A 12,947-nucleotide genomic window follows, 5' to 3' on the forward strand; every position below is an offset into this window, starting at 1 on the left:
TTGTGGGTGGAGTTAATCGCTTACGGCCATACCACCCTGAACACGCCCGATCTCGTCTGATCTCGGAAACTAAGCACGGTCGGGCCTGGTTAGTACTTGAATGGGAGACCGCCTGGGAATACCAGGTGCTGTAAGCTTTTTAGACTTTTCTTTGCAGAGGGCGCTGTTGCTGCTGCTTCAGAGGAGACACCTCTTGGAAAGAGCAGGAAAGACTGTTCATCAAAGGAAAAAAGAATATGGAACCCTCACATCATCACTGAAAGGTGAAAGTGAGCATTCATCAGATTTGTTTCTAATCAAAACACTACTTTATTCATGTTTTATTAACATATCATTTTCAAATTGTCTTATTTGGAGAGAGCGATGAAAGAGCAGGGAGTTTACTCTGCATCAGGGAAACAACTGGATATGAAACACTGACAATATTGCTGAAGGTCATTTTTGAAAATTGTAATGATTTTTTTCTTGCAACGATATGACAAAATTGCACCTTGAGATTGATTTTGGAACAATTGACCCTCCCGCCCACCCACACCTCAAGATGCTATGGTTGCAAAGCAACAGAAGAACCATTGATGATGGTGATGATTCACATGTATAAAGGAGGTATTGTGGGTGGAGTTAATCGCTTACGGCCATACCACCCTGAACACGCCCGATCTCGTCCGATCTCGGAAGCTAAGCAGGGTCGGGCCTGGTTAGTACTTGAATGGGAGACCGCCTGGGAATACCAGGTGCTGTAAGCTTTTTAGACTTTTCTTTGCAGAGGGCGCTGTTGCTGCTGCTTCAGAGGAGACACCTCTTGGAAAGAGCAGGAAAGACTGTTCATCAAAGGAAAAAAGAATATGGAACCCTCACATCATCACTGAAAGGTGAAAGTGAGCATTCATCAGATTTGTTTCTAATCAAAACACTACTTTATTCATGTTTTATTAACATATCATTTTCAAATTGTCTTATTTGGAGAGAGCGATGAAAGAGCAGGGAGTTTACTCTGCATCAGGGAAACAACTGGATATGAAACACTGACAATATTGCTGAAGGTCATTTTTGAAAATTGTAATGATTTTTTTCTTGCAACGATATGCCAAAATTGCACCTTGAGATTGATTTTGGAACAATTGACCCTCCCGCCCACCCACACCTCAAGATGCTATGGTTGCAAAGCAACAGAAGAACCATTGATGATGGTGATGATTCACATGTATAAAGGAGGTATTGTGGGTGGAGTTAATCGCTTACGGCCATACCACCCTGAACACGCCCAATCTCGTCCGATCTCGGAAGCTAAGCAGGGTCGGGCCTGGTTAGTACTTGAATGGGAGACCGCCTGGGAATACCAGGTGCTGTAAGCTTTTTAGACTTTTCTTTGCAGAGGGCGCTGTTGCTGCTGCTTCAGAGGAGACACCTCTTGGAAAGAGCAGGAAAGACTGTTCATCAAAGGAAAAAAGAATATGGAACCCTCACATCATCACTGAAAGGTGAAAGTGAGCATTCATCAGATTTGTTCCTAATCAAAACACTACTTTATTCATGTTTTATTAACATATCATTTTCAAATTGTCTTATTTGGAGAGAGCGATGAAAGAGCAGGGAGTTTACTCTGCATCAGGGAAACAACTGGATATGAAACACTGACAATATTGCTGAAGGTCATTTTTGAAAATTGTAATGATTTTTTTCTTGCAACGATATGACAAAATTGCACCTTGAGATTGATTTTGGAACAATTGACCCTCCCGCCCACCCACACCTCAAGATGCTATGGTTGCAAAGCAACAGAAGAACCATTGATGATGGTGATGATTCACATGTATAAAGGAGGTATTGTGGGTGGAGTTAATCGCTTACGGCCATACCACCCTGAACACGCCCGATCTCGTCCGATCTCGGAAGCTAAGCAGGGTCGGGCCTGGTTAGTACTTGAATGGGAGACCGCCTGGGAATACCAGGTGCTGTAAGCTTTTTAGACTTTTCTTTGCAGAGGGCGCTGTTGCTGCTGCTTCAGAGGAGACACCTCTTGGAAAGAGCAGGAAAGACTGTTCATCAAAGGAAAAAAGAATATGGAACCCTCACATCATCACTGAAAGGTGAAAGTGAGCATTCATCAGATTTGTTTCTAATCAAAACACTACTTTATTCATGTTTTATTAACATATCATTTTCAAATTGTCTTATTTGGAGAGAGCGATGAGAGAGCAGGGAGTTTACTCTGCATCAGGGAAACAACTGGATATGAAACACTGACAATATTGCTGAAGGTCATTTTTGAAAATTGTAATGATTTTTTTCTTGCAACGATATGACAAAATTGCACCTTGAGATTGATTTTGGAACAATTGACCCCCCTGCCCACCCGCACCTCAAGATTCTATGGTTGCAAAGCAACAGAAGAACCATTGATGATGGTGATGATTCACATGTATAAAGGAGGTATTGTGGGTGGAGTTAATCGCTTACGGCCATACCACCCTGAACACGCCCGATCTCGTCTGATCTCGGAAACTAAGCACGGTCGGGCCTGGTTAGTACTTGAATGGGAGACCGCCTGGGAATACCAGGTGCTGTAAGCTTTTTAGACTTTTCTTTGCAGAGGGCGCTGTTGCTGCTGCTTCAGAGGAGACACCTCTTGGAAAGAGCAGGAAAGACTGTTCATCAAAGGAAAAAAGAATATGGAACCCTCACATCATCACTGAAAGGTGAAAGTGAGCATTCATCAGATTTGTTTCTAATCAAAACACTACTTTATTCATGTTTTATTAACATATCATTTTCAAATTGTCTTATTTGGAGAGAGCGATGAAAGAGCAGGGAGTTTACTCTGCATCAGGGAAACAACTGGATATGAAACACTGACAATATTGCTGAAGGTCATTTTTGAAAATTGTAATGATTTTTTTCTTGCAACGATATGACAAAATTGCACCTTGAGATTGATTTTGGAACAATTGACCCTCCCGCCCACCCACACCTCAAGATGCTATGGTTGCAAAGCAACAGAAGAACCATTGATGATGGTGATGATTCACATGTATAAAGGAGGTATTGTGGGTGGAGTTAATCGCTTACGGCCATACCACCCTGAACACGCCCAATCTCGTCCGATCTCAGAAGCTAAGCAGGGTCGGGCCTGGTTAGTACTTGAATGGGAGACCGCCTGGGAATACCAGGTGCTGTAAGCTTTTTAGACTTTTCTTTGCAGAGGGCGCTGTTGCTGCTGCTTCAGAGGAGACACCTCTTGGAAAGAGCAGGAAAGACTGTTCATCAAAGGAAAAAAGAATATGGAACCCTCACATCATCACTGAAAGGTGAAAGTGAGCATTCATCAGATTTGTTTCTAATCAAAACACTACTTTATTCATGTTTTATTAACATATCATTTTCAAATTGTCTTATTTGGAGAGAGCGATGAAAGAGCAGGGAGTTTACTCTGCATCAGGGAAACAACTGGATATGAAACACTGACAATATTGCTGAAGGTCATTTTTGAAAATTGTAATGATTTTTTTCTTGCAACGATATGACAAAATTGCACCTTGAGATTGATTTTGGAACAATTGACCCTCCCGCCCACCCACACCTCAAGATGCTATGGTTGCAAAGCAACAGAAGAACCATTGATGATGGTGATGATTCACATGTATAAAGGAGGTATTGTGGGTGGAGTTAATCGCTTACGGCCATACCACCCTGAACACGCCCGATCTCGTCCGATCTCGGAAGCTAAGCAGGGTCGGGCCTGGTTAGTACTTGAATGGGAGACCGCCTGGGAATACCAGGTGCTGTAAGCTTTTTAGACTTTTCTTTGCAGAGGGCGCTGTTGCTGCTGCTTCAGAGGAGACACCTCTTGGAAAGAGCAGGAAAGACTGTTCATCAAAGGAAAAAAGAATATGGAACCCTCACATCATCACTGAAAGGTGAAAGTGAGCATTCATCAGATTTGTTTCTAATCAAAACACTACTTTATTCATGTTTTATTAACATATCATTTTCAAATTGTCTTATTTGGAGAGAGCGATGAGAGAGCAGGGAGTTTACTCTGCATCAGGGAAACAACTGGATATGAAACACTGACAATATTGCTGAAGGTCATTTTTGAAAATTGTAATGATTTTTTTCTTGCAACGATATGACAAAATTGCACCTTGAGATTGATTTTGGAACAATTGACCCCCCTGCCCACCCGCACCTCAAGATTCTATGGTTGCAAAGCAACAGAAGAACCATTGATGATGGTGATGATTCACATGTATAAAGGAGGTATTGTGGGTGGAGTTAATCGCTTACGGCCATACCACCCTGAACACGCCCGATCTCGTCCGATCTCGGAAGCTAAGCAGGGTCGGGCCTGGTTAGTACTTGAATGGGAGACCGCCTGGGAATACCAGGTGCTGTAAGCTTTTTAGACTTTTCTTTGCAGAGGGCGCTGTTGCTGCTGCTTCAGAGGAGACACCTCTTGGAAAGAGCAGGAAAGACTGTTCATCAAAGGAAAAAAGAATATGGAACCCTCACATCATCACTGAAAGGTGAAAGTGAGCATTCATCAGATTTGTTTCTAATCAAAACACTACTTTATTCATGTTTTATTAACATATCATTTTCAAATTGTCTTATTTGGAGAGAGCGATGAAAGAGCAGGGAGTTTACTCTGCATCAGGGAAACAACTGGATATGAAACACTGACAATATTGCTGAAGGTCATTTTTGAAAATTGTAATGATTTTTTTCTTGCAACGATATGACAAAATTGCACCTTGAGATTGATTTGGAACAATTGACCCTCCGGCCCACCCACACCTCAAGATGCTATGGTTGCAAAGCAACAGAAGAACCATTGATGATGGTGATGATTCACATGTATAAAGGAGGTATTGTGGGTGGAGTTAATCGCTTACGGCCATACCACCCTGAACACGCCCAATCTCGTCCGATCTCGGAAGCTAAGCAGGGTCGGGCCTGGTTAGTACTTGAATGGGAGACCGCCTGGGAATACCAGGTGCTGTAAGCTTTTTAGACTTTTCTTTGCAGAGGGCGCTGTTGCTGCTGCTTCAGAGGAGACACCTCTTGGAAAGAGCAGGAAAGACTGTTCATCAAAGGAAAAAAGAATATGGAACCCTCACATCATCACTGAAAGGTGAAAGTGAGCATTCATCAGATTTGTTTCTAATCAAAACACTACTTTATTCATGTTTTATTAACATATCATTTTCAAATTGTCTTATTTGGAGAGAGCGATGAAAGAGCAGGGAGTTTACTCTGCATCAGGGAAACAACTGGATATGAAACACTGACAATATTGCTGAAGGTCATTTTTGAAAATTGTAATGATTTTTTTCTTGCAACGATATGACAAAATTGCACCTTGAGATTGATTTTGGAACAATTGACCCTCACGCCCACCCACACCTCAAGATGCTATGGTTGCAAAGCAACAGAAGAACCATTGATGATGGTGATGATTCACATGTATAAAGGAGGTATTGTGGGTGGAGTTAATCGCTTACGGCCATACCACCCTGAACACGCCCAATCTCGTCCGATCTCGGAAGCTAAGCAGGGTCGGGCCTGGTTAGTACTTGAATGGGAGACCGCCTGGGAATACCAGGTGCTGTAAGCTTTTTAGACTTTTCTTTGCAGAGGGCGCTGTTGCTGCTGCTTCAGAGGAGACACCTCTTGGAAAGAGCAGGAAAGACTGTTCATCAAAGGAAAAAAGAATATGGAACCCTCACATCATCACTGAAAGGTGAAAGTGAGCATTCATCAGATTTGTTTCTAATCAAAACACTACTTTATTCATGTTTTATTAACATATCATTTTCAAATTGTCTTATTTGGAGAGAGCGATGAAAGAGCAGGGAGTTTACTCTGCATCAGGGAAACAACTGGATATGAAACACTGACAATATTGCTGAAGGTCATTTTTGAAAATTGTAATGATTTTTTTCTTGCAACGATATGACAAAATTGCACCTTGAGATTGATTTTGGAACAATTGACCGTCCCGCCCACCCACACCTCAAGATGCTATGGTTGCAAAGCAACAGAAGAACCATTGATGATGGTGATGATTCACATGTATAAAGGAGGTATTGTGGGTGGAGTTAATCGCTTACGGCCATACCACCCTGAACACGCCCGATCTCGTCCGATCTCGGAAGCTAAGCAGGGTCGGGCCTGGTTAGTACTTGGATGGGAGACCGCCTGGGAATACCAGGTGCTGTAAGCTTTTTAGACTTTTCTTTGCAGAGGGCGCTGTTGCTGCTGCTTCAGAGGAGACACCTCTTGGAAAGAGCAGGAAAGACTGTTCATCAAAGGAAAAAAGAATATGGAACCCTCACATCATCACTGAAAGGTGAAAGTGAGCATTCATCAGATTTGTTTCTAATCAAAACACTACTTTATTCATGTTTTATTAACATATCATTTTCAAATTGTCTTATTTGGAGAGAGCGATGAAAGAGCAGGGAGTTTACTCTGCATCAGGGAAACAACTGGATATGAAACACTGACAATATTGCTGAAGGTCATTTTTGAAAATTGTAATGATTTTTTTCTTGCAACGATATGCCAAAATTGCACCTTGAGATTGATTTTGGAACAATTGACCCTCACGCCCACCCACACCTCAAGATGCTATGGTTGCAAAGCAACAGAAGAACCATTGATGATGGTGATGATTCACATGTATAAAGGAGGTATTGTGGGTGGAGTTAATCGCTTACGGCCATACCACCCTGAACACGCCCAATCTCGTCCGATCTCGGAAGCTAAGCAGGGTCGGGCCTGGTTAGTACTTGGATGGGAGACCGCCTGGGAATACCAGGTGCTGTAAGCTTTTTAGACTTTTCTTTGCAGAGGGCGCTGTTGCTGCTGCTTCAGAGGAGACACCTCTTGGAAAGAGCAGGAAAGACTGTTCATCAAAGGAAAAAAGAATATGGAACCCTCACATCATCACTGAAAGGTGAAAGTGAGCATTCATCAGATTTGTTTCTAATCAAAACACTACTTTATTCATGTTTTATTAACATATCATTTTCAAATTGTCTTATTTGGAGAGAGCGATGAAAGAGCAGGGAGTTTACTCTGCATCAGGGAAACAACTGGATATGAAACACTGACAATATTGCTGAAGGTCATTTTTGAAAATTGTAATGATTTTTTTCTTGCAACGATATGCCAAAATTGCACCTTGAGATTGATTTTGGAACAATTGACCCTCACGCCCACCCACACCTCAAGATGCTATGGTTGCAAAGCAACAGAAGAACCATTGATGATGGTGATGATTCACATGTATAAAGGAGGTATTGTGGGTGGAGTTAATCGCTTACGGCCAAACCAGCCCGAACGCCCTTGAACGCACCACGGAGTGACGTCAGCTTGACGCGGAAGTAGAGCACCACGGACGACCTACTCAGTACTTTTTTTCCAACTTCTTCACGATCTCTCTCTCTATTTTTCTATTTTTCTACTTTTCTTTTTCCTTTTTCCTTTTTTCTATGTGTGTATGCAGCTATCCAACCGGACGTTAGCGTTGTGATAGCTGACATTGATATATCTCCCCGTAACAGCGACGCGCTGTACGGGGGCTTCTGTGTCGGTCCCATGGAGGGAGCGGTGGAGGAGAACACGGAGCGGATGAGTAGCGCGGCTACCCCCGCTGTTGTGCTGAGCCAGAGCGGCGAAAGCACAGAGAGAGAGGTAAGGAAGTTGACCGTGAGTGTGGAAATGGAGGGAGAAAATGAGATCAGCGCAATGGAGCTCATGAGATGCGTGCGTGAGCTATGTGGAGGGCTGGTGGCGTGCAGATTTATTGGCAGGAATAAGTATGAGATGTCCATGAGCCATCCGAGAGGAAAAGACAGGCTCATGGAGGGATTTAAGATGGGGGACACCAGGATACACGCCAGGGAACTCACAAACGATGAGCTGGTAGTGTCATTTCTAAATCTCCCCTTTTATATAGGAGATGAAAAAATCCTGGAAAAATTGAAGGGGTGGGGAGTCTCGGCTGCATCACCAATAAAGAGGAGGATGTGGCCGGGAACCAATGTGGCAGATGGAACTAGGTTCATGAAAGTGAGATTCAATAACCAAGTGCAGTCATTGCCATATTCAACTAAATTTGAAACAGCACTGGGGAGCGAATATTTTAGAGTCATTCATGACAAACAGGTCAGGGTGTGCAGGATGTGCATCCAACCCGGGCACATAATGAGGGAGTGCCCTGAGTTCCAGTGCCATAGATGTGGAATTCAGGGACACTTTGCTAGGGAGTGCAGCCAAGGGAAGAAAAGATGTGAGATGTGTAAAAACCTAAATCAGAACTGCAGCTGCAAGGAAAGTGAGGCGGAAGGAGAAAAAAGTGAGGTGGATGAGAGCGGAGATGGGAGCGAGAGTGAAAACAGCGAGGACAGAGACACGGAGGACATGGAGAGTGTGGACGAGGGAGTTGAGGAGGGACCGGTGAGCACGAGCGGAGCAGGAGAGGTGCAGAAGGACGACGGGAGAGAGGAAAAGAATGGAGCGACGGAGGAGGCGGTGAAGGTGGACGCCGACAAGGAGAGAGGAGAGAGGGAGCCGGCGGAGAGGAAGGTGACGAGGAAAGGAAAGAGAGACGGAGCGGACAAGGCAGAACTGGAGACCGAGGAGAAAAGGCAAGGAAAGGATGCAGAGGTGGACGCAGGCAGGAGGAGAGGAGAGAAGATGCGGGCGGCGACGGCAGAGGAGAAGGACAAAACGGAAGGAAAGGAAGACGGAGCGGACAAGGCAGGCATGGAGACGGAGGAGAAGGAGGAGAAAAGGCGAGGAAAAGACAAGACGGGGGAGAGGAGGAAAGTGACGGACGGAGCGACTCCCACAGAGGCCGGTGAGGAGTCACACGCGTCACAAACGGTAGATTCCGAAACTGATATGGAACTGTCTGAGAAAATAACGCAAATTAGGAAGCGACAGAATACAGAGAGGCACAATAGGATGAATAAGAAAAGCAAAAATAAGAACAAAAAATGAAACTAAGCATCCTAATAATAATAATGATTGAAATAATATCAATTAATGCAAGAGGGCTAAGAAATAAAAGTAAGAGAGAACAGATGTATGGATTGGGGAAAAGTGACATAATATGTATCCAGGAGACACACTGGGATGAAAGGAGTATGAGAGAAGTGGAGAAGGAATGGATGGGAGATGTGTATGCAAGCAATGGTTATGGGGAAGCAGGGGGGGTAGCGATTTTAATAAAAAGAGGAGTGATAGAGGATGTGAGCAAGTGTGACGATGGGGAAGATGGCAGGATGATAGGGATAAAATTTAAATATAGGAATGAAAACATAAAACTGATAAATGTGCATGCACCAAATGAGGAGAAAGAGAGAAAGAGGATGTTTGAAAAAATGGGAACAATGTGTGATGGCAACTGTATGATAGTAGGAGACTTTAATGTGTGGTGTGGGAAATTGGATGTGGCGGAGAACATGTGTTTTAAGAATGATACATCGAGAGGAATGTTAGAAAAGATTAAAAGTGTGAAAGGACTGAGTGATGTATGGAGAGAAAGAAATCCTGAGGGGAGAGAGTACTCACGAATGCAAGTGGTGAAGGGAAAATTAAAACAGAGTAGGATAGATTTAGTATTGAGCACAAAGGGCATAGCAGAAAGGATAAGTGGTATAGATTACAAAATCACAACTATTAGTGATCACAAGGTGCTAAAATTTACAATAGGAAGGGAAACAGAGAGAAGAGGAGGGGGACTGTGGTGCATGAATGGGGAGTTGCTGAGAGATGAAAAATATAAAAAAGAAGTGAGAGAATACATAAGGTGGGAGAAGGATGACAGGATGTATGAGGAAGATATAGGGAGGTGGTGGGAAGGGGTAAAAGAGGGAGTACGGACCATGAGCATAAAACACAGTAGGAAGAGGGGGAAAACACACAGAGAGAAGGAAAAAAAGTTAAAAGAGGAGTTGAGAGAAGAGGAAAAGAAAGCTGAGGAGGATGGCAAGTATGATTTGGGGGAATATATAAAGAAGAAAGATGAACTGAAAGAGATAGAACAGGGAAAGTGCAAGGGAGCAATAATTAGAAGTAAGGCAAGAGATGTAGTAGAGGGGGAAAAATGTACAAGTTATTTCTTAGGGCTAGAGAAGGTAAGGCAAAAGAATAACTATTTTGAGCAAGTGGAGGGAAAGAGAGGGGAAAGAATAACTGACTTTGTAGGGATAGTGGAAAGAGTAGGAGAATTCTATAGGGAGTTATTTAAGAAAGAAGAAGTAGATGAGGAGAGTAGCAGGCAGGTGATAGAAAAGATGGAAGCTAGGCTGAGTGATGAGGACAGAGAAGGATGTGAAGGAGAGATAACTAAGGGAGAGATAGGGAAAGCAATAGATGAGTTAGGCAGAAATAAAAGTCCAGGGATAGATGGGATAATAGGAGAGTTTTACATAGAGTTTAAGGAAGAATTAGTGCCAGTGTTAGATAGATTATTTAGGTATATAGAAGAGAAGGGAGAGATGCCACACAGCATGACAATAGGGCTAGTTAGTATAATTTACAAAAAAGGGAGCAGGGACAAATTAGAAAATTACAGACCACTCACAATGTTAAATGGTGATTATAAAATATTAGCAAAGGTATTAGCGAATAGGATAAAGGGGGTTATAGGGACGGTGGTGGGAAGCACACAAGCATATAGCATACCAGGAAGAGACATAGCCGACACAATAAGCAGTATTAGGGACACCATCACACACATGAAGGGGAACAATATAGGGATAGTAGCGAGTTTGGATCTGAATAAAGCATTTGATAGAGTAGATCATGGGTATTTATATAAGGTATTAGATAAAGTGGGTTTTGGAAATAGGATGATAAGATGGATAAGGAGGATGTATGAAAGAGCAGCGAGTAAGATAAAAATAAGCGGGATAGTGACAGAGGAGTTTAGATTAGAGAGATCAGTTAGACAGGGATGTCCGCTATCGGCTCTGCTGTACGCCTTGTCAGCAGAGCCGCTAGCGGCACTAATATTGCAAAATAGAGGGATTAAGGGCATAGAACTACCGGGTGGACAGATGAGCACGCTATATCAATATGCAGACGACACAACAGTGACAGTTAGGGACAAAGAAAGTGTAGTAGAGGTTTTAAAAAGTGTAGAGCAGTATGGTAGGGCATCAGGAGCAAAAGTAAACATAGAGAAATCAGAGATAATGTACATAGGGGAGAACAGAGAAGAGAGGGAGGAGATCAGAATGAAGGAAAACAAAGGGTATATGAAGGTGTTAGGTGTAAATTTAGGGATAGAGGAGAAAGAAGGGAGAGATAGGCAGTATGAGGGGATAGTGAATAGGATTAGAAAGACGTTAGGGTTTTGGAAGAGAAGAGGATTGAAGCTAAAAGGGAAGGTAATTGTAGTAAATTGTTTAATAATGAGCAAGCTGGTGTATGTGATGAATGTGATGGATGTGCCTGAGAAAGTGATGAAAGAAGTGGGAGGGATGGTGAGTGACTTTTTGTGGGATGGGAAGGGGGTTAGAATAGCAAGGGAAGTACTAGAAAATGAGTATGAAGATGGGGGACTGAAACTGGTTAACTTAGAGAGGAAAAAAAAAGCACTGAGGGTGAAAATGATGGTGAGATACTTAAAGAATAAAAGTGATCAGGTGTGGAAGGTGTGTTTAACAGAAGCTATCAACAAAACTGGAGGGTGTGGTGAGAGTGGAGTGTATATGAAAATGAAAAAAGGGATGTTAGATGGAGTGACTGATTATTACAAAGAGATGCTGGGAGCGTGGGGAGAGTTTCTGAGTTTCGTAAAGTATGAATGCAAAAATGTAAAGCAGGTATGGGAGCAGCCAGCGTTTTTAAATCCAAAAATCACAGTGGAGGGGGAGACCATCTTTAACAGGGTAATATGGAGAGCAGGGATAAGGAAGGTGAGGGACATGGTGTACGAGTACACACCGGGTTTTATGAGGGCACAGGTGATTGTAGATGAGGTCAGGGGGAATGGGGATGAAATATGGCCGGGTACAGCTGAAGGGGTCATAGAAAAAATAAAAAAAGCAATGCCCAAAGAATGGAAGGAAATGATTGAGAGAGAGAACGTGAACGGAGGAGAAGATGAAATAGATATGTATATAGGGGAAGGGGAGTGCAAGTTGAGTCTGAAGGATGTAAAAACAAGGATGATATATGAATGTATGAGGGAGAAAGAACTGAGGAGGCCGGCTGCAGAGAAAGTGTGGGTCAAAGTAATGGATAACATGGATGCAAAGCAAATATGGACCAATCTGAGAGTGAAGTGGAACACGACTGAATGTGAACACTTTGACTACATGCTAAGGCACAACAGGATATACAACAACCTGATAAAGAGCAAGTTTGACCGGGAGGTGGGAAAGGAATGTGACGTATGTGAAGTGGGAGTGGAGACATGTATGCATGAGTTTGTTGAATGTGGGGAACTAAGGGTGTACTTTGGGAAAATAAGGGAGTTAATAAATAGGTGCTGGGAGGGAGACTTTGTGGGGAGAAGCGAATGGAAGAAGCTGTGGTTGTTTGGAGTGGTGGAGAGAAAGAGAGGATGCAATGTAAATCTGTTAAACTATGTCCTGAGCCACGCACGATATGCAGTGAAACTAAGGAGAAACACTGCGCAGTATGAAAGGAGAAAATGTGACGTGTGGAATGTTTTTAAAAATTTGACAGAAAGGGATGTGAAAGTGATGCACAGCTACATTGGGAAAGACGACTTTCAGAAAGGGTTTGTGGACGGGAGCACCTTCATAGAAATAACGAATGGAGATGTGAATGAGGTGAGAATGGATTTTGGTTAAGATTTATTTTGGGGCTTCTTGTTTTTGGTTGGTTTTATTGTTTTTATTGATTTGTGTGTTTCCTGTATCGAGTGATGTATACATGTTAAAAGTTAAGACCTGACA

At 42.9% G+C, this 12,947-nt stretch overlaps 12 non-coding genes across 12 annotated transcripts; all 12 read left to right on the forward strand.

Annotated features, from left to right (window-relative positions):
• Positions 1–18: 18 nt before the first annotated feature.
• Positions 19–137, forward strand: LOC138409169 (5S ribosomal RNA). The gene has a single exon (XR_011242489.1). It is a non-coding gene; the product is annotated as a 5S ribosomal RNA (ribosomal RNA).
• A 490-nt stretch (positions 138–627) lies between these two features.
• Positions 628–746, forward strand: LOC138407926 (5S ribosomal RNA). Its single transcript, XR_011241244.1, has one exon. It is a non-coding gene; the product is annotated as a 5S ribosomal RNA (ribosomal RNA).
• Positions 747–1,236: 490 nt separating this feature from the next.
• Positions 1,237–1,355, forward strand: LOC138408868 (5S ribosomal RNA). The gene has a single exon (XR_011242189.1). It is a non-coding gene; the product is annotated as a 5S ribosomal RNA (ribosomal RNA).
• A 490-nt stretch (positions 1,356–1,845) lies between these two features.
• On the forward strand, positions 1,846–1,964 carry LOC138407927 (5S ribosomal RNA). The gene has a single exon (XR_011241245.1). It is a non-coding gene; the product is annotated as a 5S ribosomal RNA (ribosomal RNA).
• Positions 1,965–2,454: 490 nt separating this feature from the next.
• Positions 2,455–2,573, forward strand: LOC138409170 (5S ribosomal RNA). Its single transcript, XR_011242490.1, has one exon. It is a non-coding gene; the product is annotated as a 5S ribosomal RNA (ribosomal RNA).
• Positions 2,574–3,063: 490 nt separating this feature from the next.
• On the forward strand, positions 3,064–3,182 carry LOC138409245 (5S ribosomal RNA). The gene has a single exon (XR_011242564.1). It is a non-coding gene; the product is annotated as a 5S ribosomal RNA (ribosomal RNA).
• A 490-nt stretch (positions 3,183–3,672) lies between these two features.
• Positions 3,673–3,791, forward strand: LOC138407929 (5S ribosomal RNA). The gene has a single exon (XR_011241247.1). It is a non-coding gene; the product is annotated as a 5S ribosomal RNA (ribosomal RNA).
• Positions 3,792–4,281: 490 nt separating this feature from the next.
• On the forward strand, positions 4,282–4,400 carry LOC138407930 (5S ribosomal RNA). Its single transcript, XR_011241248.1, has one exon. It is a non-coding gene; the product is annotated as a 5S ribosomal RNA (ribosomal RNA).
• Positions 4,401–4,889: 489 nt separating this feature from the next.
• LOC138408870 (5S ribosomal RNA) lies at positions 4,890–5,008 on the forward strand. Its single transcript, XR_011242191.1, has one exon. It is a non-coding gene; the product is annotated as a 5S ribosomal RNA (ribosomal RNA).
• A 490-nt stretch (positions 5,009–5,498) lies between these two features.
• Positions 5,499–5,617, forward strand: LOC138408871 (5S ribosomal RNA). Its single transcript, XR_011242192.1, has one exon. It is a non-coding gene; the product is annotated as a 5S ribosomal RNA (ribosomal RNA).
• A 490-nt stretch (positions 5,618–6,107) lies between these two features.
• Positions 6,108–6,226, forward strand: LOC138410206 (5S ribosomal RNA). Its single transcript, XR_011243002.1, has one exon. It is a non-coding gene; the product is annotated as a 5S ribosomal RNA (ribosomal RNA).
• A 490-nt stretch (positions 6,227–6,716) lies between these two features.
• Positions 6,717–6,835, forward strand: LOC138408730 (5S ribosomal RNA). Its single transcript, XR_011242049.1, has one exon. It is a non-coding gene; the product is annotated as a 5S ribosomal RNA (ribosomal RNA).
• Positions 6,836–12,947: the final 6,112 nt, after the last annotated feature.

This window comes from Paralichthys olivaceus, chromosome 5 (genome assembly GCF_024713975.1).
Source record: "Paralichthys olivaceus isolate ysfri-2021 chromosome 5, ASM2471397v2, whole genome shotgun sequence".
NCBI lineage: Eukaryota > Metazoa > Chordata > Actinopteri > Pleuronectiformes > Paralichthyidae > Paralichthys > Paralichthys olivaceus.